The 25,755-nt window shown below is 41.0% G+C and overlaps 2 long non-coding RNA genes across 3 annotated transcripts; both read left to right on the top strand.

Annotated features, from left to right (window-relative positions):
• Nucleotides 1-158: 158 nt before the first annotated feature.
• Nucleotides 159-2,659, top strand: LOC110346761 (uncharacterized). Its single transcript, XR_002390981.2, has 3 exons — nucleotides 159-589; nucleotides 1,715-1,900; nucleotides 2,456-2,659. It is a non-coding gene; the product is annotated as an uncharacterized LOC110346761 (long non-coding RNA).
• Nucleotides 2,660-14,900: 12,241 nt separating this feature from the next.
• Nucleotides 14,901-23,674, top strand: LOC110345787 (uncharacterized). Of its 2 annotated transcripts, none has more exons than XR_002389395.2 (3): nucleotides 14,901-14,988; nucleotides 22,534-22,620; nucleotides 22,972-23,674. It is a non-coding gene; the product is annotated as an uncharacterized LOC110345787 (long non-coding RNA). The 2 variants fall into 2 exon arrangements; XR_002389389.1 differs by having other exon boundaries at nucleotides 14,917-14,988; nucleotides 22,448-22,620.
• Nucleotides 23,675-25,755: the final 2,081 nt, after the last annotated feature.

Here is a 25,755-nt window from a genome sequence, read left to right as displayed (position 1 = left end):
TTTAAGGAAGCGACCTGACTGAATAGGAGAGAAACTCAATTATCCTGCGTAGGAAAGCAGCTGTCAGAAGAGGGGGTCACAAACAGCGTCTTCCGCTCCAGAGATGCAAGACATAACTTTGTTCTACAAATGATTTGTCTTTTCCCTTTTTACGGTCCAGAGAACCCGGTCCCACTGGTAAGGAGAAGAGAAGGAAGCTGGTATCGGCGCAGTTCCAAGCACGCCCACGTTCTTCTGTAGACATTCCCTAGCTAATTCCTTTCCGCAAGATTCTTACAGAACTGTGTGTCTTCTCTGTATAGAGATGAAACTGGCGCCCCAGGGCATTGGTCTGTCTTCAATGGGACAGCCTTGGGCCAGGAAGAGAGAGGTAAGTTTCGCCAGTTCAAGGTGCCCCTGCCCAAAGGCATTGGCCCTATTTTCCCTGATTCCTACAAGTCCATTTAAAAGAAATGGCGCTGGGAGAGGATTCTATCAAATGACATTTCATCGAAAGGTTGCTTCCCTCACACTCTGAAGCAAGTCCTTCAGCAGTTTCCAGTGGCTGCCAATGCTAACACCTGGAAGGCAGAAGGAACCTAGGATTCAGGTAGGCAGACCCTGAATCACCATTTAAAGGACAACCATAAATCGCCACTCCAGACAATGGGGTTGGAGAGGGACAAGCAGTGGGTACCCTGGACGCTGATTCCAAAAGGGCATGTGTCTTGGGCTGGGTTTCTGCAGAGGCCTAGACATGCTCTGCAGAGCCAATGTTCAGAAGCAGGCTTCAGTGCTTATGTTTTGGGGAATTAAGTTGCATGACTGTGCCTTGCTCTCTAAAATGTGTAAATGTGTAAATTATGCTAAAACAGATTGCCAGTGCAAGTTGAAGAAATGGAAAATATGGTGCACTCTTGGGATGAGGGTGCAAGGGGGTGTGGCCTGCAGCCTGGTGTTCAGGCTTCAAACCTTCCACTCTGGGGGCTCTGGAAAGGGCTCTGTGGAAGGGGTAGTGAAATGAGAGAAAGCTGTGTGACCTTTTTAAAAGCCCGTTTCCAGCTAAACGCAATCTCTTCTACTGACACAAAAGAGGTTATGTAAATTATGCACATTATACCAGTTTTGTTTCCAAGTCAGATTTAATTTCCCCCATTTGCCGTATCCTAACAGAAATGCCACAGTTCCGTGCCAAATCTGATCCTAATGGTTTTTAAGAAGAAAAAGGTAAAAAAAAATGTCCCCATCGTATCTCTATGACTCCATAACTACCATAGTCTCTTTGTGTGTACATACATATGCACGTGCAAATATAGTCGTGTCTCCGTGCAACTTGGTTTAGCGTTGCTTTAGTTTATTATGATGGAAGACCAGCTTCATCTATGCCAGTGTCACAAAACCATCTGACAACTCCTGATTTCCAGCAAATGGAAGGAAGCAGGCTGCGCCATAGCTCATAAGTTGAGGGGAAGAAAGGGTGAATTTTACAGCCAAAGACTCTCATGAAATGAAGAAATCATACAAGAATGACGTTGGATCAATAAGGATTTTGTGAGTCATCAAGGCCAATAACCTTGTCTGTTACTGATGAGAAAATTGTTGAAACATGCCTAGGAACCAATCCACTCATTGTATAGGTAAAAACCCTAAAGATGTCCGGTTATTTCCTGGAACACATAGCAAGAGTCTGTTAAATACACCCCTGCTAACTCCTTATCCTATGTTCTCCCTGCAGATGAGTACTTGCAGATTCAACAAGACAATTTTGCATTTTGAGACCATATTTCTCCAGTTTCCAAAAGCATTTCAAGAATGGAATAAGACTCTAGTTGTAAATTAAACAGATAATGAACATCGCAAATTTTCCTAAAGGTCACAAGTTGCAACTTGGAAAGGAAGAAATTTAGATACACATTTAAAGGTAGGATTTTCCAACAGAGTCAAGAGGCAGAAAGGTGTTTCTGCAGAAGCTCACCGACACAGGCAGACCAAGTTAATTGGGAGGCGGGTCTGAGAGAGGAACGCAAGGTCTAATTGTAGACAAAGATTTCAGGTGACATCAGGGAGTGGAGCCTTCCAGACTTGCAGTTTCTCTTCTCTTGTTTCCCTCTCCCTTCCTTTTCTGTTGTTGACTCTGTTTCCTTTTATCTGCCATGACGAGAAAGGGATAAGAGCCTGGGGTGATGTGTGAACTGGTAGCGCCCTGAAGATGTTTTCCCTTCTATTTTAACCCAGAACACCATCTCTCATACAGAGTCATGAAATGAAATTAAACCAACACTTCTGGTTTAATTCTTAAAACACTTGGACCTTCCCAATGAGGAAGCCCAATCCTCTTTGTATTGAGTACTCTAGGCCTGGCCTGGGGTTGACAACTTGAACCCAAGGTCCCATGTATCTCTCACAGATGTTATGTGAAGCAGGACCTGGCAGGGCAGTGTGGATGTTAAAAATGGCGTTACCTGTTTCCACACAGGTTTCATTCGTGAAGGGCCCTCCTAGCTAAGCTAGGGAAGCCCCAGATTACAACAATAAAGAAGACCCAGGATGCCCAAGGAGGCAGAAGCACCCCTCCCAGCTGGTGATTTCCAACCCTGACCTGGGATCTCTCACGTTTGAAGACACTGGAAATTATCTAAACATCTTCAAAGAGTCTCCAAGTGATTTGACCCTAAGTTACTAGCACTTATAAATAAATACAATTATTATATGAAAATCATTTGTCTTTGCATCTGTTTAACAGTTATCTGGTAAGTCTCCTGAGATCAGAGTACACTTATTTGTCCTGATTCCTTTAAAAAATTTTACATTCTCATCACCTAGCACATTGTCTGTCACTTAATAGACATTTAACAAATATTAGGTAAATAAACAAATGAAGCCTGAAAATCAATCAAATAGAAAGAGACTGTTTCTATTTTGTTTTGTTTGTTTTATAGCACTCAAGTGCTTTGTGCCTCTGATCATTTGAAACATTTTTCTGCTGTGCTGCTATTTTTCAAAGGATTTTTTATATCTGCAAACTCTAAATGCGGTTTAGTTCATTCAGCCTTTCGATTTAAATGCCCAAATGAAGTCTCAAGGTTTAACACGAAAATTAATATCTTTATAGAGAAGTGTGACCTGTGATTCTCCTAGTATTTTATTTTGATTGAAGGTAGGTAACTGTAAATAATACTAGGAAATGTTTTTTTTAGAGCTTGGGAGCACATGCTATGTGGCAGATGTCACCCTGAGCATTTTCATACATATCATTTAATCATCCCAGCTATGCATATTATGTCAGCCTTCTTCTACCTCCTGCCGTCTCACTGCAGAACGAAGGACCACATCCAAGGTCACCAAGGCGGTGGTGGAACTGGAATTTGAATCCATGTCTGTCATTCATGGCAACCACATATAAATATAAAAATGAAATATTCTCTTAAAAATAACCCAAGATTCGTGAGGATCAATCATGAGTGCTCCGTATTTACCCAGACGCTCTGTCAAAGGATGCCATTTATCAGGAAACTACTTCACAAGAACTTTAACAATTTAGTTTCTCAAGTGATTGATTTCAGAGTTGACTCTCATTAGATTCTTGCAGGCTATGTTTAGCAAAATGGATTATGTAATCCATTTTTTCGAACTGAATTTTTATTATCAAATATATTTTCTAGTCAACTAGTCATGATTGAACTTTTTGATGGCTCCGACTTCTAAGCTACATCTTACATAATTTTAAAATCCGGCACTAAAAAATATGTTGAGGAACATAAATTAGCATTTCTAGAGAAGGAAGAATGACATGCATTATCTGAGTTTTCTCTGGGAGAAAAGTGAAAGCTGAGGATGGGTGATGAAGTGTGAACTGCTTTCATGCTTACTGATTTGTGCCTGTAAGGCATCAGATCATCTCTCTGGGCCTCAGTTTCTTCATCTGTAAGCTGGGTATTAAAAAAACACACACTGCTTTTCAAATTACTGTAAGTGTGCAGAGAAAACAGTTTTCGTAAAAAGCATTTATGAAACCCCAAAGTACACGCCCTGTAAAGAGAATCCAATCTGCCACAGACCGAGCCCAGTGTGGGCAGCCAGGGGCTCAGTGTTCACCAGGAAAGCAGATGCTAGCCATTGCTCCAGAATTTGTTTACTTGTGTCAACAATTTTGAAGAACTTAATAAAATGATATGACTACAGGCATATCTTTTGTTATGAACCCAGTGTTTTCAGTTATAGAATCTAGGACTTTTCACTCTTAATCCTGAAAAGTTAGAGTCCTCATTGAATATATTATAGTGATTAGCATCATCATCATTACCTTAGAGCTATTAAGATGATCGTCATTATATTCTCATTCTGTCCTCTGTTTAAAATCCAGTCTACGGGGCAGAGAGCCCCCAATGCCTTTGCAACTGTCGGGCGTGTACTCTCTTCCCTGGCACCTCTCCAGCTGGGGTAATTGCATTCTGCTCACCAAAAACTCCCTGTAGTTTTCGGCGGAGAAGGTCTCCCTCGTTTCCTGCTCAAAGCCAGCTGTGCCGTGGGGCAGAAGCAGCTGCCACGTTGCTACCCTGAGGTGGCACAGGTTCCAGGAAGGCTTGGGTATTCCTATGATCAGGACTTTGGAGAAATTCTGTGAGTATCCAGGCATTTTCTTTGCTGTGAAAAAAAAAAGCAGCAAGCAAGCAAAACAAAGAAAGCCTTCTGAATAATACTTATCAGTGGGTGCTGTACTTTGGGGTTGGGGGAATGTAGCTTTATGTTTGCATGTTTTTGAAGTAAAAAAGGCTCAACCATTACATAAGCTCATGAACCTCCAGCTACCACCTCTCCCATCAGGGAACTAACAATCTATTTTGTTTCAATTGTTCATGGTTAAAGATGACCTGTTACACCTTCTAATTAGCTACTGAGTTTCTCCTAAGACTCTCCAGTCAGAGCTGGGGTTGTTAGAAAACCTGGACCTCTTTCTGCACAATGATCTTGCAGATGTAGTTTTGAATGAGAACATGGTTCTGTTACATGATGTGTAGTGAAAGGGATGTGGTAGATGCTTGTGGCTTCAGGCAGGCCCCCCATAAACCCAAAGCAGAAGATGAAACATGACACACTCTTGTAAGACATCCAAAATTCCTACCCCCAGTCCACACATCTCATATGTATGAAATCAACTTTTAATTGTTCTTGAATTACCTTCTGTGAGCACAGAACTCTTCTTTGCCAATCTGAGCACAGTAAGAGAGCCTGGAAGAGTCATTAATAAAGGGCTGTGTAGCTTCAACACCAAGAAGTATTTATGAAAGCTCTTGCTTCTACTAAGGCTAATTTTGGTGGGAGCAAAGATTTAGATTTAATAGTTCGTGCACAAACATGACATCAAATTAGAACCTTTATAGGCTAAAGGTAAACACATATCCATTCATTCGTTCAGTAATGAGTCCTTCCTGTGTGGATGACAGAAAGTGAACATACACAACCTAGATCTGCCTATTGGGAAACTCACAGGGAGCTGACTTATCCCAAAGAGGTCAAGAGCACCATCACCTGAAAAAGAGAAGGTGGTGGCAGAGGAAGATTTCTAGAAATAGCAAACCATGAATACACTATGGTTCAAGCCAGACTTTGCCATTCACCGTTCCACATTCAGAACCTCAAGCAAGTTGGCCATGTGCTATGGCTGGACTCATACTAACCAAGCTCAAAAAGTCACATGTATAGCTACCTAAATGTCAATTGATTCAGTTTCAGGGAGCGATTGACCAGCCAGCGACAAAAGGCTCATGTTGGGCCGGGGATTTAGCTCAGTGGTTTTGCTGCCTGCTGCACAAGCACAAGGACCCGAGTTCGATCCCTGGTACCAAAAAAAAAGGCTCATGTTGATCCAAATTCTCACAAGGACTCAGAGGTTGTTTAGTGAGCAGAGCATCGGGGCTCAAAGAGTGGGTAGGAGATTCTTACATGTGGCTAGGACAGTTTCACACCACAGAAAGCTCTGAGCAAGGGCTGCTTTCACTGGCACAGTTCTTATGGGCACTGGGGGATCTAGAAGGCTGGACTTGCCCTTTTTCTGTCCTAGGTTGCTCATCCTCCAACTGATCACAAAGGTTTTATCCCTGATCAATGTGACAAAATCCACCAAGCATCCACTTCTTGAGTGATAATCTCATTGCATTCCTAACTCTCCGAGAGGGTCGCTGATCCCCTGAATCAGGATTCAGTTTACACCCAAGTCCCGGCGTGCACTTGTAAGTTGTTTCAGTGGGTTTGTGCCAACAAAGGACTAATCCATCCATTGAGGCTGTGATGGTTTTAATTCTCAGAGCAGCATGTGATTCTAAGGTTAGCCACTATGTATTGTCATCTCCGAGAGACAAATTTCTGTGCAATCCAAACTTGGTTCATCCACACAATCCCCAAGCATGCTGCTGCTCTTCACCCTGGGTCCCGGTCAGTGTGGCTCTCAGTTCTTGATGTATGTGAGATTTCAAGGCCACCTGCATGTGCCTGGCCTCTTTTTTGCCTTTGGCAACTCCTCTGAATGTTCCTTTCTCCAAACCTCATTTCTTACACCTGCCTCTGACTGTTCTCACTGAGCCAATGGGAACCCAAAACTGGCTACTTCTAAACTGACCTCCTGTGAGCATTTACTTACCTTTGAATCAAACCTCTACCTCCATCAAATCACTTCCTGGAACAAAATGCTTTATTCAACTCTCTACCCTGCAGCCAAGAGTCCGTGGTCCTTAGCATAGGTTTCGGGAACATCCAGCATTTAACCCTAACCACATGTGGACAACAAAGCACGTCTCTTTGGGCCTGAGGATCTGCACCCTAGGTCTACTTCTACTGGTTATAAGCTTGAGGGAGAAATAAACTTCCCAAATTCACGAAGCTCGGTGGTGGCAGTCTGGGATGTCCTTTTGTGGGTGCATTTGCAAAGGCTCTGAGGTCCCAGCCAGCCCTCTCTCACTGGCCAACACGCTGTGCTCCCAGTGCACCATAGCTGTGAACCCTACAATGTCCTCACCCTGCTAGTCTTCTTCCTAGAATGCCCTTTCCCTCCTTGTTTACATGGTTTGCTCTTTTTGGTCAAGTCACTGTTCAAAATGCCACTTCCTTGGAGACATCTCCTGAAACAAACCCACTCTTCATTTTCTGTCCACTCCCCTTGAGTTGTGTTCTCTGCACCACCGTCCGGCACCTGCATTTTAAACTTACGTGTTACGTCTTGCTTCGGTCTCTACTAGAAAGTAAGCTCCATAGCAGATAAGATCTTTACCCCAAGCAGGTTTTCAATGAATATATGAACAATAATAGTAGAGGTTTGGGTGTTTGGAAGGATGGTTTCATGTTGTAGAATATCACAGGAATCACAAAATCTCCCTCAGCTCATGGAAAGCACATTGAAATATAAAGTCTCAGTTTGGCCTTATTTACTTTCCCCATGAATCAGGAACTTAAAAATAATTATCTGTTTCTAGTAAGGGTAAGGCCACATGACTCTGTGGTCTTTTCCAGAAGCTCAGCTCTTTTACAAAAAAACAAATCACCTTGGCATCTACATCCACAGCTCTCTGGACAGTCCTCCAAGTTGCTGTTTGCTCCAGAGCTGAGCATGTTCTCTGGTCTGTCTTCATGGACAGGAATATATCACTTCATGGTTGATAGCCTGGGCTTGTGAATGTAAGAGGAGCCAGGAATCAAAACAGCAGGACAGGAGCGGGAGCATCGGGTCCCAGCAGTAACCCTAAGATGCCAGGGGTCTGGCTGGTGTTCTGGAAAGAAAAGATGGAAGACGAATGGAAGTGGCTCACCAATGGGTTGACATAGGCTTTTCCTCTTCTCTGTTTTGTCTAAATCACACATGTACTTAGTGACTTCTGAGTCACCATGAAATACTAGGGAGACTCCTGTTGTGGAAAGAGAAATCCACCCGAAATCAGCAGATCTGCACACTGACCCCAGCTCTGCCCTGAGAAGTCATGCCCACCTACTGAGCCTCAATTTCCTTATCTGCAACATGGTCTTATTTCAATAATTGTTGCCTGACCTAAGTCAGCCTATGTAGGGAATTTGTGAGCTAATTTTCTAAATTCTTTCTGCAGCCATGAAGTCCTGCATAAATACAGACTCACTTATCTGTCACAAAATCTTATTAAATGGTGTCTTGCTTTGTTTGGTTTAGTTGTTCAGAAAGAAGTGTTTATCCTGATCTTGCATTTGGAGAGTTCACAGGAATTTTAAATCTAATTTGATTTCTCTGATTCTGGCTTTCTCTCGACTTCCTATTTCAAGAGCGAAACTAAAGGAGGATCTATTTCTTTTTGGTTTCAGGTTCCAACAGCGGGGCTTTTTTTGCATTCTGATTGCAAGCACAGCCTAACAAAGCCATATTTAAACGCAGGGAAATGTCACTTACATGTTAAAAAGCTCACAGAAGCAGGTCTGTCTCTGCTTAATCTTTGAAGACACTGCTTAATAAAACCGAGAGATCTTTCTAACGCTGTCCAACAAAATCTCTGCTAGATTTGTTCTGTGCATATTTTTGACCATAATGATAAAAAGGAGGGGGAAAAAGCAGAGTGCATCACAACAATTGTTTTTCATTACAGTCAGATATCCCCAAGCTTTAGCACCCTTGGAGTTGATCAGAAAAGATTGGGTATTAATTATGAAAGTGCACTTCAATTTATCAGGAAAGGATATCAAACAGGCCAAACGCCACAGCCTCTCATATAATTTATCTCTTCCTTGTAGGGAGGCAGATAGCAATGATTTGCAAATTGCCTCCTCTGCAAAAAGAAGGGAGGAAAACACACACACACACACAAAACACACAATTAAAAGCAGATAAGCATCAGGCGATGTGTCACATTTTCAGTAGAAAGCCAAAAGTGGAGGTCTTAATCTCCAGGGTTGCTTTGCTGCGAGTGTACTCAGTGATACCTCCCTTGATGTGACTACTTAACTCCTATTAAAATTAATAGGGGTCAGGCCTGATCATCAAGGGAGAAAGGGCCTCCTGCCAAGGATAGGCTTCGAGTAATAAGGATTTGGTGATTACTATATTATTTGTCTGTTCATTTTCAGATTATCTTGTAAGTGTGCACCCTTTGTGATCTTTGGTCCAATTATAAAGAATAACATGTCGTGTAGGATCTATTTTTATTAAAGCAGCCTTCTCCTCTTGAGAAGCATATAATTTGAGAAGGCATATTGACAGGAACTTAATGCAGAGAGCTCAAAACTTTCTTTTTTCCCCTCAAATAAATAGTGTTATTTATTCTAAACTGGGTGTGACTTCATGGAGCAGCCCACAGGATGGGAAAGCATCACCATGGAGAACCGCAGTTCAAACAGTGACTTGGGTAATGGAAGGAGAACAGACATTTGCTGGAAAAAGTGGCCTGAACTGGGGATCAAATGCTAAATGTGAAAAGCTTCAGGTAGCAAGAGTTAACACAGTTCTTTGAAATGCAGTTTACTCTTCTGTTAAATGGGGGATGGGAGATAACATTGCCCTCAAGGTCATTACAAAGAAGGTCACCTTGAGAAAAGTGCGTGGAGTGAGGAGTCGCAGTCATGGGAGCACACACAGCAAGCGTCAGTGGCCCTCCACCAGGGACCCCAATCGCTCTGTTCACTGAGGAACCAGGAAGAGCAGGAGAATCAGAATCTCTTCCCAGTTCTTACAGTATGGTAGACTTGAACTTTGTCCATTGAAGAAAGAAATTAAACAGCAACAGTAATAAACATCAGGCCATCAATAGTATCATTTTATAGGAGAAAGGCTATTGTAAAGGCACAGTGGTAAATAAAGACATTCCATTGAAACAAAGAAAATCACTGTCATAAAAACCATGCTCTATCTCACTTATTTTTTTCTGCAGAATGATGGAAACAACTTCTCGAAACTGACCTTCAAGCCTATTTACTTGTTTGTATTTATTTATTCATTCATTTTTATAGTACTGGGGCTCAAACTCTGGACCTACTACATGCCAGGCAAACACTCCCACTGAGCTACAACTTCCAACCCTATGCCTGTTATTTTTAGTGCTTGAATTTTCCATAGTAAATTTCTGTCTTTCTGATCTCTCCTAAGAGACTGTTAAAATCTATCACTGCAACCGAATGTCTCTATTATTATTATTACAGTTCTGCCCACCTTTCCTACTTTGAGAGTGTGTTGTTAGGAACACAGAGATTTGGGATTGTTATAACTTCCTGCAGAGCTGTCTCTATTGTTTTGTTATCTAATGAGATTCTTTCCCTTCATGCCTTTTTTGCTTCAAAGTCTATTTGATGTAATACTGATATTGCCTTTCCAGCTTTCCTTTGGATTGTACTTTTACTGTATTTTTTAAATCTCTTTGCCTACAATATTTCTCTCATTATTTATGTGTGCTTCCCTTGTAAACAGAAAACAGATGGAAATTGTTTGCATGTTTATTTTTTAATGAACATTTACATTTTAAAATAATTGCAGGTTCACATATAGTTTTAAGAAACCATAAAGAGAGACCCCATGTGCTCTTTATCCAGTTTGTCCCAATGTTCAAGTCATGCAAGATATTAATACCCAGACTAGGATAACAACAATGTACAATGAACTATGGAACATTTCCATTGATACAAGGAGTTCTCATACTCGCTTTGTAGCCATGACCACTATTATGAATGAAATCACTATAAACATCTGTATATAGATCTTTATGTGAATTTCAATCTTCACTTTTCTGATATAAATTGAAAACTAAATGTGCAATTCCTTGATCATAGGGTAACTGTGTGTTGAGAATTTAAGAAACTAACAAAATCTCTTCCTGAATAGCTGTACCATCTTACATTCCCACCAGCAAAGGATGAGGGAACCCAGTTTTGGTGTGTCCTCACCAGCATTTGATGTTTCATTCTCTTTTATTGTAGCTCTTCTATAGGTATAGACTGATATCATTGCTGATTTCATTCACATTTCCCTAATAAGATGTTGAACGTTTCATGTGCTGATTTGCTGTATGTATATCTTCCTTAGTGAAATGTCTCTGTTGTCTTTGACCACTTTCCAATTGAATTGTTTGAGGTTTTTGTTAGGTTTTTTTTTTTATAATTGCTTTTTAAGAGTTCTTTATGGATTCTTTTATCCCATTGGGGTATGCAAAGATCTTCTCCCGCTCTGCAGCTTGTCTTTTTCTTCTTCTAACGGTGTTTTTTGCAGAGGAAAAGTTCTTAATGTTGATGAAATCCAACTTATCAGTTTTTCCTTTTATGGATTGTGTGGTTTATGTCAAGTGTACTTATCCTTAGATACTGAAGATTTTTTTCTGAAGCACACTTCTTTATTTAAATTCCTCATCTATTTAAGATTTAATTTTTGTATAAGGGTGAGACTCAGGTCACTTGGATTTTTTGTACTTTTTTGCCTGTGGGCTTACAATTTCTCCAGCATTATTTATTGAAAATGTTATCCTTTTCAATTAATTACTTTGACACTTTAAAAAACTCATTAGGCATATTTTGAGTAGGTTTATTTCTGAGTATTCTATTCTGTTCATTGATCTATGTGTCTATTTCTGTAGCAACACCACAGTTTCGATTACTATAACCCTATACTAATTCTGGAAATTGGGTAGCCAGAGTGCTCCCAACCTTATTCTTTTTTTTTTTTAAATAGTTTTATGTATTCTAGCCTTTCTCTCTCTGTCTCTTTATTTTCATATGAACTTCAAAATAATCTTATCTTTACCAAAAAAATCTCACTGAGATTTTGATTGGAATCACATTAAACTTAGCTCTCACCATGTAGATAACTGATACTGTTACTATGTTGGATTTCTCAATCCAAGAAGAAAGTCTCTCTTTTTCAGATTTACTTTTATTTTCTTTATCAGTGTAGCATCATTTTTATCATATAAGTTCTGCAATTTTTACTAGTTTTATAACTAAGGTTTTTTTATTTTAAGTAGTTTTATATTTTAAATTTTGGTACCTATGTGTTTTCTCCTAGTATGTAAAAATATAGTGAATTATTTATATGTTTTTCTTACATCCAGTGACTTTGATAGACTTCTTACCTCTAGAAATATTTCACAGATTCCTTGGGATTTCCTAAATTGTTTCTTCTTATCATTCTCTTAAAATTTTTCACTTCCAATATTTCTGTGCCACTACATTTATGCATGTTTCTTGCAAACAGAATATAGCTGGAAGTTTTTTTATTTTACTCCAATATACGTATCTTTCTTATAACTAGAAAGTTTCATTTATTTATATTCACTGTGACCACTGATAAAGTTAAATATACTCTAATAATTTTTATTTACCCATTTTTAATTTTCTCCTTAATTTCTGCCTCTATTTGAGTTTGTTGCCCTAACTTTATTATGGATTTTTTTCCTTTTTTCTTGTGTCAGTTTCTTACCTTTAAAATAAATATTTGACTAAGAAAAGTCTATTTGACATGATTATTCTCTTTAGTGTTACAAAGACTACGGAGCATTGAATTCCCTCTCCTGTCTTTCATGGTATTGTTGTCTCATATTTTAGTATTGTTGTTTCAAAGCTATACAAATTCAAACTCATAATAATTACTTTGTTTGCTATAAATCTGTGTGCATAGTCAACCAATGTCTTGCTTGGCATTAGTTCAGCATCCCTCCCCTTCCATAGCATCCTTCCTCCACACGTACATCCTGCCTTTTCTCACTGGTTGCTTTTGTCTCTTAATTTTTACCAATTGCCAGTTCCACTAAGTATGCTTAGGTGTGGATTTATTGTTATTTTTATTTTCCTGCCCAGACTCAATGTGTAGGGAACTACTAAGATTTCGGCTTCCTCTCTTAGTTCCTTTTGTTGCATGTTTCAGTGAATTGAGTGTGGGGGACTTTTTAAATGTGCTTAAATGAGGCACACTTGAAGCTCAGTCCAAAGCACTCAGAGCTGAAGATGAAGAGATGGGTACGGGCTTGGAGTGATGTGTTATACATGGAATTACAATCTGTAGACCGTCTGCCGAAAAAGGACAGTTCTTAGACAAAATATACCCTGGTATTTTAAAAGGACCCCTGCGCCTCACGGAGTCACATGGTCTGCCTTTCTCCCCTGGTGACCCCTTTCTTCAGTTTTATCATCTATGAAAGGAAAGGCACCGGAAAGCATCTTTGCACTCCTCTGCATTGCTCACGTCCTATTTAGTCGCAGTTCCATGTCCTCTCTGGGACTGGCCAGATCATGCCAGCTCCTCCAGGTGGTTGAACGAGGGAGCCAGGGCTACAGTTGCCTCCTGGTCAGACAGGAGCAGTGTCTTTCTTATCATAGAATGCTAAGAAAGCTGCTGTGCCTCCTCCTAAGACTTCCATCTAAAGCAGTGCTAAGGGTCCGCATCTCATTTCGGTGACAAAAATGTCAACAGCATTATCTTATGCATGTGTTGTACAGATAAGGGAAAGTCACGTTAAACAATGGGCTCCATTCACTTCGGTTTGCCAGCTTAGGTCTTTATTTTTAATTCAGCAAAGCTGTGGTCTTTGTCGCAAAGGTGACAAAGCCAAGCTGAGCAGCCAGCACCAGAGGTGAGGGGGTGACACTGCACACGGGGGGACTCTGGGATTTACTCGAGGGATTTCATCATCTGTCAGAAGGAATGGGATTATTAAGTCACCCAAATAATCCACCAAAGCAGATGCTGAGCAGAATCTTGACTGCAAGATTCTCTAAATCCAAAGCCAGGCTTTCAACCTTTATACAGCTCTGACGTAATAAAAATTGCTGTTTGCTATCCAGAGGGCTCGACACCCCTGACCACACTTGCAGTCTCAGAGGTGGCAAGGCCAAGGCAGAAAGATGCTGAGCCATTTGCCCAAAGTCTGGTAGGGAATGGGCCTGTCTGGTTGGACTCCTGAGTTCCCTCTCAAGGCCGCTGTGCTGCACAGGGCAAGGCGACGCTCCTGTGGAGATGTGGGAGGGAGCATGGACATCTGATCATCTTTACACAATGTTTTTAAAAGAAAGAAAATGCCCCTGGATGAACAAGAATCACCATCTTTACCAATTTAACCTAGAACAAAGTGAATTGAAAACTGACAATTTTTCTTGCTTTTAGGACAAGATGTAGACAGCCAGCAGAGCTGAGCAGAGTTCACAGAGCAGGGTCTCTGTTTTCTTAGCAATGGAAGCACACAGGTGAATTCTGTGAATAAATTGCATGTCGCCATAGGAGGGTTCACATGAAGATCTTTCACAGCACGGCTATGGAATATTCCAGGGCTGCAGGCCCAAGTCACATGAATAATTGTAGCAAACTACCTATAGGTTTTCATAGCAAAATAAATGAAAATGTGGCTCACACAGGCAGAACAAAGGGCCTAGGAATTACACCTGCAGAAAGCTAGTCTCTGTATTATATGATACATGCACAAGGCTTATCACGGCTTTGTGTGTGTTATGAATAATAGCAAAAATTGCTAACAAAGTAAGTGGGCTTCATTAAATTAATTATTGTGCATGCATGATACAGAATACCAGCATGGATGGAAAAAAGATAGGTAGATAGATGGATGACAGGTAGATAGATAGATAGACAGATCGATCTAACAGAGACGAGTTTCTGATGTCTATTAGAAGACCATTAGAAGAATTCAACTGTGCAACAAAATGCCTAGTTGAATTCCAATTATGGAAAAAATTAAGTCAAATGCCTTATTCCCGCGACCCACACAGCATACGGGAAAGCCTGGGAGAGTGGGGGGAGATGAAGAAAAGACGACAAACACCAAGATTACTCTTGATAGCTGAGAAGAGACGGAACCATAGCTCGTCTGGTGGGAGCTAACGGCTGCCTGGAGCGCCACACACTATTTATAGTGGAAGGCAAACAGGAAGAGAAGGTGGGGCAAATAGCACTACGTGGCCCACGTGGGCTAGGCAGAACGTAGCGTGATTGATCAGGGCATGCGCAGGAAGGGACCGAGGAAGGACATGCTACGGTAACTGTCTCCGGGGGCTGTGTCGTCCAGGGTCTACAAGGTGAGTCAAACGGACTGCGTCTGTGGGGAGAAAAGGAGCAGGAAGGAGTTGAAGGGCCATCCTCAGGCTCGGCCCACGGTACCGTATAAATGTAAATACACACACATATGCTGACACACACACACACACACACACACACACACACACACACACACACACACTAGGGAAAAGTCTGAAAGGCCCAAGCTTGACCTCTGACTCCCTGGAGACAGAAGAGCCCCACACTAGATGCTGGAGGGAAAAGTTCTCTATTCTTCCTACATCTCTAGGGCTTGTGCTGATATACCATTGCTTCTTTTTAACAGCCAACCTTTCTAAGTAGCACTGTGTACTTAAAACCTCATTCGTTCACATTTCTAGAAATTCAAGCAAAAAACAAAATCTAAAGATTTGTATTACACATAAAACAAATTTAACTTGTGCCACACAATAACTTGGTTAATTTCTCTACTCTCTTATCAAGATACTGTACCTGTTTTAGAGGAGCATAAAATAACTAAATATTAGAATAAAATATGTTCTTAGCAAATCAGTGAAGCATTATAAATTTGGAGTTCCATAAACTGTACTTAAAATATTCATTGAACGGGCAGCAAACTATTTCTAACACAATTTGGTCAGTAGACTCTGATCCCCTTTTCTTTACTGTTCGGGCTGTTAAAAAAACTTCAACTGAAAACTATTTTACATCTCAATTACTTTTGATTAATGTAATCAGATGGAATCAATTAATAAAGTCAAAATATACAGGGAGAATTAAAAAGCACAACCAACACACACAGTTATGCAGATATAAACAGGAGAGGAGGGAGGAACTGCACAACCTAGCAATGAACATCCAGAGTGATTTGAAGAGTGTCTCTGCAAGGTTAATTACTGGTGCATTCTGCATAAGACAATCACTTTGTTGGGAGTGCAATACTTTATTTTAATAGGGTGATGGATACCCTAATTGCCTTGATTTGATTATTAATGCAGTGTATACCTGTATGGGACAACACTCTAAAACAGATAAGGTGAAACCACCATAGATTTGGTAAACGCTGGTCTGAGAAGCTGGTGGTCTCCAGGGAATAAACAAGCTTTCAACAGGTCTGCAGCAGCTCCCCTCCTGCAGCCATTTGGAAAGTTGGTGGTCCTTTGTCCTACTCTGGCAGTTTATCCTCCTCTTTCATGAGCATTTGCTATGGCTGTGGCCAAGAGCATACTCCTGAGCACAAGCTAGCAACAGGGGCTGCTTTGTGGGGTGCAGGTCTACTGGGCTGATGTCCACCTAATAGGGATGCAAGTGCACATCATAATCATGATCTCAAAGCACAGTTATGACAAAGGAAGGTGCTCTGTTGGAGAGGAGGGATAGCATCATTCCAAAAGGAAACTTGAACTTGGGAATGAGCATGGATAGGGAACATGCAATCACTTCTCCTGTAGCTGTTGTGAAATACACATTGCATTGTTGCTAATTATAGTCACCCTCCATGCAGTACGACCCCAGAGCTCCTTCCTCCTGTCGATTTCACAGGATGACCAACCTCTCCCCTTCTCCCCTCAACTTCGCCTCCCCAGCCTCTGGTGGACACCATTCCACCCTCTACTTCCATGAGAGCTGCTTTTTGAGATTCTTTTTAATGTTATCATCATGAAGAAATATAAATTTTGGGATGATGGATACCCTAGTTACCCTGATTTGATCATTATGCAATGGATACCTAAATGGAAACCCCACATGGTACCCATAATATGTAAAATTATCATGTATCAGTGAAAAGCAAAACAAAAAAAATAGATATGGAAAAATGCAAAATAGACATAGAATGAGTTAGGGGAGAGAAAAGAGCGGGTGGTAAGCACGGAGGAGAATATTCCAGCTACAGGGAACAGAACGTTTGAAGTAAGTCCTGGAAAATGTCTACCTTGACCATAATCCACTCAGAGGACTCCCCTCCTCTTCTGGTAAAGTCAATGTTCTCAGTTCACCGTTGAGGAAACTGAGGCACAGGGAAGTTTAACCCAAGATGCACAGAGTGTATCCTGGCAGTGCTGGGTCAGAACCTGGTCCTACCTCCTCTTCATGGGGTGCCCTCAGGAACCCCTTGCCTGCCACTCACTGAGCCAAGCCCCACCTTCACCTCAGTGAACGGGAAGCAAGATGCAACCGGCTCATCCAGGGCCACACAGCCAGGGCCAGGTGGATGAGAAGTCAGGCCAAGTGTGAGGAGGCCTGCCAGGCTCCTCCCCGTGGTATCCCAGACTCTGGCCCAGCACTGGCCAGAGCACCACCCTGACTGGGACATCACCTGAGCACAGAGCAGCCTTTGAGGCCCCTGTCCCCTGTTCTGGCCTCCCTGAGAGCCCAAGTTCCTTCTGGGGCGGGGGGGGGTCCTCCCTGAGCTCCCCTATGTGAGGGGTACTGAGCAGGGGCTCCTGAGGGTGCACTCCAGGCCGCCTCTTTCCTGCTGCCTCTCTGCAGGAGCACCCCGCACACGCCGGCAAAACTCTTCCACTCTCCCTCATCACAGGGAGGCAGGCCCCAGGGCTCTGAGTGTGCGGAGGACCCTGCAGGTGTGGTAGGAGCTGGGAGGTGCAGTGGGACCCCAGCTCCTAAGGTACAGTGCTGTGCATGCTGACATCCTACACTGTGCCAATCCAGAGGCTGTCTGGATGGTGAGGAAAGGGAAGTGCTCCAGAGCTCCTGCACTCAGGGAGGCACTGGACCAGGCTTTGGGGCCCTGGGGTGTAAATCTTCGTTTCTCCCTCGCTGGCTCTGGCTCTGTGACAGGTCAAGTCCCTTCAGTTCTGTAACCTGTGGCTTCCTAAACTGTAAAAGGGCTTCCTAGTGACAAAAGAACTGTTCTTCAGATTCTATGGCTTCTGTGAAGCGTTTGAACACCAGGGCTACCTGTTTATTGGGTTACCCATCATTGTCGTGAGCCATTTCCACAGCCCGGGGGCACCCACTTCCCCTACCACAATGAATGATCGAAGGCAGGGGTTATGCTGATCCACCTTCAAAGACTTCACACATCTTGTGACCTCTGATCCCCTTTCTTATTGCTAAATGCAGGTTATTAGTGTTATAGGCCAATGCTGTGTCACCTCTTCAAGGAAGCCTTCCGGGAAAAGAATACTCCTCTCTGGAATCCCCTAGCGACTGGATTATAGTTCTTATTACATCATGTCACATTTAGTAGCTAACCTATCTACTCTTATTGGACTATGAGCATTTTATGGGCTAGGATTACATTGTGTTGAGTTCTGTATCATTAGCCTCCAGCACCACACCTGGCAGGAGGCAGGTGCTCTAGAATGGCCTACTTAGGGATGGCATGAATGGATGAATGAATGAAAAGGCCTGAGAAGCTGCATTCTGCCATGGGTGCACAGTAGCCAGCTGAGTGAACTCTGAGCTCAAGACCTTGGGCAAGGCATTTGGCTACTGTGCCCAGATGAGCATATCTGCAAAGTAGAAAAGAATGTGGCCCAGTTTCCACAGCCAAGGTCCTCTGGATAACTACTTAGTGATGGATCTCAAAGATCACAGGTACAGGAAGGAAGTGGCTGTAGGCCAGACCCGGCTTCACTGTCACTACGCTCAGTCACAGCAAGGGTGACATCAGCTTTCGCTAATGAAAAGCCAACAACACCCTCTGCTCTCTCCAAACCCTGCATGCAGTTGTCTTCTGCCCCCTTTAAGTCCACCTTGGGGGAGCCAATTGCAGAATTAGAAGTAGGTTTCAGGGTCACTGGATAGTCGTGGCAATGCATTCATAGAACAGAAAGAAAGTGATCGCTACAGATCCGTTGAATCTGCCTCTCCCCAGCAGTACTTTGCTGAAAGTTCTGCAGGCACAGGGCTGGGGTGCTGGAATTTAGGTCAGTGGCAATCATACCGTCTCTTAGAACAAATCTTTCTGCAGCGAGTGCATGATTTCCTGTTATGACTGTGGATCCCGCCAGCAGCACCAGCGAAGTGACTGTGGAGGCTTCCGTCCTGTTTGTTTATAATTCTTAACAATGGGCTTTTGGGGAAGGAGGGACCGACATTGCAAACGCTCTGCCGAGCTGCACCAGGCGAGCGATGCCGTGTGAATAATGCATGCCCACTTTGTGTGTGTGCCCGATGCGGGCCGGGTGCAGGGAATGCCGAGGGCTTTGAAGCACCTGCTCTGAACAGCTCCGATGACAGCCCAAGAGTCCAGATAAGATCTGAGCTCGGCCTCCTCCGCACCACCCCGCTCACCATGCTGCCCCCATTTCCCTCTTTGCATTTAAAATCAGCTCTGAGACTGAGCCACCAAGAGAACCTGTCAAAGACGCGGCTTTTGTGCGGCTCCTGAGTCCCTTCCTATCTAGCCCCACCCCGGGTGAAGGGCTGCTGGTAAACCAAGCAGGTTGGCAAGGGGGCCGGCAGCCTCCCAGATGGCTGTTCCATCAGTTCCCACATTGCTGCCCCCAAGCTACTCCTGCAGCAGAGCAGCCAGGAAGGTTTTCCTGACAACAAAATGTCCCATAGCACAAGGCTTAGACTCGGGCCCTGTTCACCTCTGCTGCGCTCCTACCTGACACCCTTTAGGAAGGGCTTCTGCCTCAGGCCATGTTCACCTGCCTGGCCAGGTACCTACAACTTAGACCTGTTCCCTGCTCTGCACTGGGCTCCCAGTGCTATTCTGCAGTGACACCACACAGGGCTCCAGCCTGGCGTTGTTCTCTGTTACCCCGACTCCCTTGCACCCTCACGCCTGTGTGTGCTGTGGTTCTCATCCTTCCTTTTAACTCACAGGGTAAACAAAGTAACACGTAATCAGCCCTCACTGTCGATCAGCCTCGTCTCAGTGCATTCTAGGCATTGTTTATCTAACCCTCAAAGCAGCATCTTTAGGTCCACACAATTCCAATCGTCATGACTGAACCTCAAGGTGAAGAAATGACTCATCCAAGGTCAAATAGCTGCAAAGCTGGTAGACAGAGGATTCAAGTACAAGGCTGTTATTAACCAGAATATCTCCCTGATGCACATACATGGTACTGTGCTGTGTTTGACCGAATCCCTACTAATTCTTAGACTGTCCAAACTCCAGAGACTCTGAAATGCTATTGGTGAGATCTCAGGCACACATTCCAGAGTGCATCCTCCCCACTTCAGAATTCTCCCTCTTCCCTCTCTTACCTGGGCTGGGAGATTCTTCCTAACCATGGAAACAAGAAAGTTTTGATGTCTATTAAACACTCATTCCTCCTGGAAACCCCCTAGAATCCCAGAGATGTGGGCAGTGCCCTCTCTATAGCACATTCGTCAGTATTGTAATGATTGTCATCACCACCCCAGATATGTCACTTTTATTACACCTTGAATACAATGTAAAATTCTATTTATGAATTACCGAATTCAGACATAACATTTTATGAAATATGTATAAGGTCTAAAAAGCCAAAGTACAACACAACACCCATATGATAAATTTGGCAACTAGAACCTTTTGCTACCCATCTTGGCTCCTTCCCTTGCCTTTTCTGTGAGTGGCTCTTCTGCTTTGTGTTGAATGCACCCTTATTTTCTTCAGAGCTTTACCACTTGTTTGTATTCCTAAAAATTATTGTTCGGTGTTGCATGCTGCTGAACTTTATGTAAATGGAATCCTGCTGAATGAATTCTCTTGACAGCGTGTGCTGATTTTCAGTGGTTGTTGTTGCTGGTTTGTTTTGGATTTTTGGCTCACAATTTATTATGTTTCTGAGATCTATCCATGTTGTTGTATGTACCTGGGCTCCATTTGTTTTCAGAGCTAAACAATATTCTATTGTGTGACTCTGCCAGAGTGTACTTATATATTCTACTGCTGGTGTACACTTGGGTTGTTTCCAGTGTTTTGCTACGATGAGCTCCTTTGGACTGATTGCTCCATGAGTCTCCAGATGGAGTAGCTTCTTCAGGGTGCGCACCTGAGAGAGGAAGTGCTGGGACAAAGGATGTAAACAGATCCAATGTTGCTAGATAATGGCCAATTGTTCTCCAAAGTGAACATGCCAATTTGTACCCCCTTAAGGGATTCAGAGAGCCTCCCTTGCTCCATATCACAGCCAAAACTTACTATTGTCAGATATTTACAATTTTGGCCCATATGGTGGGTATGAAATAGTATCTCATCATGGTTTTAATTTGCATTTCCCTGTTGTTCAAGGGGATCACACTTCTTCCTCTGCCATTGGCCATTTGAGTTCCCTGTTTTGTGAAGTGCCTGTTCATATCTTTTGCCCATTTTTCTATTAGGTCACTTGTATTTTCTTACTGATTTGTAGGAGTTAATTATTTACTCTGTATACTAAAAATTGTATCTACTATACACAAAATAAATATGTATTCCATTTTTATGTTTATATTTGCCTTTATTTTGCTGCCTTTTTAACTTATTAAACTTTTTCTTTAAGAATTTTTAGTTTTGTGCTTTGAGTCCTTTACTTATTCATTACTATAAATTAATCTATTGGGATGGTGTGTAAGTAACAATGAATCTGCAGATCAGTTTTGGAAGACTTTTCATAATACAGGTCATTGTATGGTGCTGGTCTTCCAATACATGCACCTGTTTTGTCAACTCCATGGATCTTTAATGAATTACAAATTCATGACTATATTAGTCTATATGATCATTTATTACTTTTACTACTTTTTTCACAGATCTTCCCTAACTTAAAATTCATTTTTGTGTATAGTGTCATGTAGGACTCTTTTTTTCATATGGTTAACAAATTGTCCTGAACCACGTATTATACAACCTACTCTTTTGCTACTGATTTGTAATGTCAATTTTGCTTAAAAGAAACTCTCTGTTTCTCTCTCTCTCTCTCTCATTTCATTTGTAGGTTTGTCTGACCCAAGAACAATATCACACTCTCTTAATTACTATCAGTAAAGTAATTATTGATATTTGCCAAAGTCAGCCAATCTTGTTCATCTCATTGAAGGCACTCTTCCTTTTCCTGCCTTTTGCAACGTTTTCAATGCCATAAATGTTATAGAATCATCCTGTCAATGTGTACACACACACACACACACACACACACACACACAATCTATTAGGATAGTGTATAAATTACAATGAATCTGTAGATAACTTTTGGAAGAATTTGCATGATACCAGTCACTGTATGGTGCTGATCTTCCAATCCAAACATTGGCTTTTTTCAATTTTTATAGGCCTTAAAGTCTTATAGTAATTATCTTTTCTCATTTTCTTCATAAGGACCTTGAAGATCTTTTGTTAGATATACTTCTCAGTTCCTTCTATTTTTTGTGCTATTCACAATAATATACCCATTTAGATCATATTAGCTGTTTCTTGGCTGTGTATAAAAGTATGACTGATTTTTGTAAGTTGATTTGGGAATCTAAAAGTTCACTAAACTCTGCCACAAATTCAAATGATATATCTGAATAGGTCTTTTTGGATTTTCCATGCAGGCAATCATTTTATTAACAAAGGATGTCAGAGGTGTTATTTACTCTTCAAACCTTGTGACTTCTTTTTATCTTGATGAAATGGCTAGGATATCTGGCTCAAGGATGCCTGCGGACTGGAAAATAGAGGACGTTCTTTCAACTCTGACCTCAAGGGGCCTGTGTCAATGTTTCTGGTAAGTATGATGCCTGCCATGGGATTTGTGATTGGAGTTTCCTTCTAGTTTGCTAGATTTTTCTCGGTAGTGGGTATTATTTTCATCAAATATTTCTTTCTGCCTATAATTGAGGAGGTCACATAATTTTTCCTGTAGTAGTATGCCCTTATTAGGGCATATTACATTCATTATTGTCTCAATTGTGTTAATCATCTTTCTATCACTGTAACAAAATACCTGAGATAATAAACCTCCGAAGAGAAAAGGTTCATTTTTCACTCAGAGTTCTGGAAGTTTCAGTCTATGGGGATTGCTTTGTGCCTGTGATGAGATTTCATGACAGAGAAAAACCACTCACTTCATGTCCAGGAAGAAAAAGATGGAGCACAGAGGACTACAGTCCCCAAATCCCCTTCAAAGTCATCCCAAGACCTGGATACCTCCTACATGGCCTCATTTCTCACAAGCTCAGATTCCTCCACCTCCCAGAACCACCACTCTGGAGCTCATACTGGAAGAAGCTATGGAGGACTCCAGATCCGAGCAATATTAAACCATCAAATATTCACCTGAACTTTCATTCCTAAACGGGACCCAACTTGGGCATGATGAGTGGTCCAGGTTATAGAGGGCTGCTTTCTACTGACTCATATTTTCTTTAAGGTTTTTGTACCTATATTTACAGGGAGATTGTTCTGTGATCATAAGGTCTTTCTGGGATTCAGGTATGTTTAACCACAAAATTTACTTAAGTGTGTCCTCGCCTATTGTGTAATTTTTCAAATCTGTATAAATTAGAAATATTTATGACTTTACTTTGTGGCAGAGTCTCCTAGTTAAACCACTAGGGCCAGAATACTTTTGTGGAAAGTTCAAAGTTTGAGCAAATTTTCTTTCCTATTAGAAGGCTACGCATATCTTCTTTTATTCTTGTTGAGTCAACTTCACTAATCACATGTTTTTCTAAAAATTTTCTATCCTACCTAAAAGTTAAAATATATCAGTGTAAAGTTATTCATATCTTGTTATAATTTCAATACCTTTAGCTTGGTAATTACAACTTCCTCTCTCTTTTCTTTATTACTTACACCATCTCTCTTTTCTATATTCCATGTTTTGAAAAATTCCTTAATTTTTGCTTCTTATAAAAATCATTTCCTACTTTGTAACTTTTGTTTTTATATTGTTTTTAACCTCATACTGTGGAGAATAGGCTCATTATTTTTCAACCTTTCTTCTTTAATAGAAGAATCTTTTAAAGATATAAATTTCCCTCTAGATACTATTCTGACTGTACTGCCCACATTTTAGATGGTTTATTTTTCTTACGTTACAAAATAGATAGCTATAATTTCCAGTGTAGTTACTATTTAGTATACAGATTGTTTAAAGATATATGTCTAAGTGTACAACTATAGTGATTTTCTAGATGTACGTTCAATGTTGGTGCTAATTTCCTCATTTTGGTGTCATAGAATATAGTCTGAATGAGATTTACTTTTAGCCTAGTATATAGCCAGTTTTCTATTTGTTCTGTATATGTTTGAAAAAAATGTATTCTACAATTGTTGGCTATTGTATTCTGAATATGTTCATTGATTTGATTAAAAATAACATTTAATATGTAGAGAACCATTACTCTTCAGCTTATATCCTAAATGCTTCATATAAAATTTCCACAAATCTTACTATTTTCCATCTTTTATAGAGCAGGCCTAAAGAGGTGAATAACTTTCTCAGAGTTCATAACCAATAAATTCTGATGCCAAGACTTGAACCTGGATTCAAGCAATACTGAGTTTCAAATATGCTAAAATTTATATTTTGTCCTTATAAATATTTTGTCTTCCATATTAATCAGTCAGTTAGAGAAGTATGTTCAAAATCTCCAACTTTAATGATGGGTCTGTCTATCACTCTGAAGTTTTGATTTTGTTTATATATGTTGAGATTATCCTAATAGATACTCTGGTTTATATAATTGTTATCTAAGCTATTGGTTATTAAGAGGTGATCTTTATCTTTTTCTAGAAATTTCTTTTCTAACGTAGGCTTGCTTGCTTCTTTGTGAATAGTAGCTGCCAGGACTATCTATGCCACCCACTTGATCTCAAGCTACCCATACCCCTGTGTTGTAGATATCCCTCTTCTAAACAGCATACACTCACCTTTATGCTTTATCCATTCTAACATTTTATGTCTTTTAACTGAAGCATTTGATATTGTTCATTTACTGTAATCATTTCTACATTTAATTTGTATCAGTCTACTTCATAGGGTCTAGTAACTTTCTTTTCTTCATTTGTTTTATCTAATTTCTTCTTTTCCTCTCTTCAGTTGTCTTTTCCTTCTTCTAGTTTGAACATTAAAAACCATGTTTGCTATCTTTTAATTGAGAGCCAGGAAATTTTAAGATTCATACTTTGTTTATCACAGGCAAGAGCTACTGTATGTCTACTTCCTTCCTGAGCAGTATCAAAACTCTGGAACAATCTAACTTAAGACATTTCTTCTTCATTTTTCTGTATTGTTATTCAGGTATTTTGTGTTTTTAAGCCTGATACATCTTTGATATTTTTAATACACCCCATATTTGATTGGATATCATCACACAGATACCACTTCTTTTTATCATCATCCTTGCTTTGATTTGCAGATCTTCCTGGGCTTACTTGACTTCTACCTTTAAAATTTCTTTAGAGAAACTCTGATAGTAGTTAAACTCGCTCCATTTTCTTTTTGTTTACGAAAATGTCTTAAGCTCACCCTCATTCTTGATATAATTTGTCTCTGACTTGCACAGTTCTTTTTTTTTTTTTGGTACCAGGAATCAAACTCGGGACCTTGCGCTTGCGAGCCAGGCACCAGAACCACTGAGCTAAATCCCCGGCCCCGACAATTCTTAATTCTTATTTAACAGTCTTTGTTTTCAGTGCATGGTAGACATTATTTGAGGTCTTCTGGCTTCCATTTTGCTCTGATTACCTTCAGATTTTAAAAGTTATCTCTTCTTCTTTTCCTCCAGCAACTTTTAAAATTTTCTCTTTGTCTTTGTTCTTCTGGTTTTCACTATAATGTGTCTGTGGATTTGTTATACTGAAGCTGTTTGGGATTTATTTGGCTTGGTGAATTTTCAGATTGATGTCTTTAATT

The sequence above is a fragment of the Heterocephalus glaber genome, unplaced genomic scaffold (assembly GCF_053883595.1).
Source record: "Heterocephalus glaber isolate CG9 unplaced genomic scaffold, H.glaber_assembly_v1.0 deba00001608, whole genome shotgun sequence".
NCBI lineage: Eukaryota > Metazoa > Chordata > Mammalia > Rodentia > Bathyergidae > Heterocephalus > Heterocephalus glaber.
This window is presented reverse-complemented; position numbering and strand designations above follow the sequence as displayed.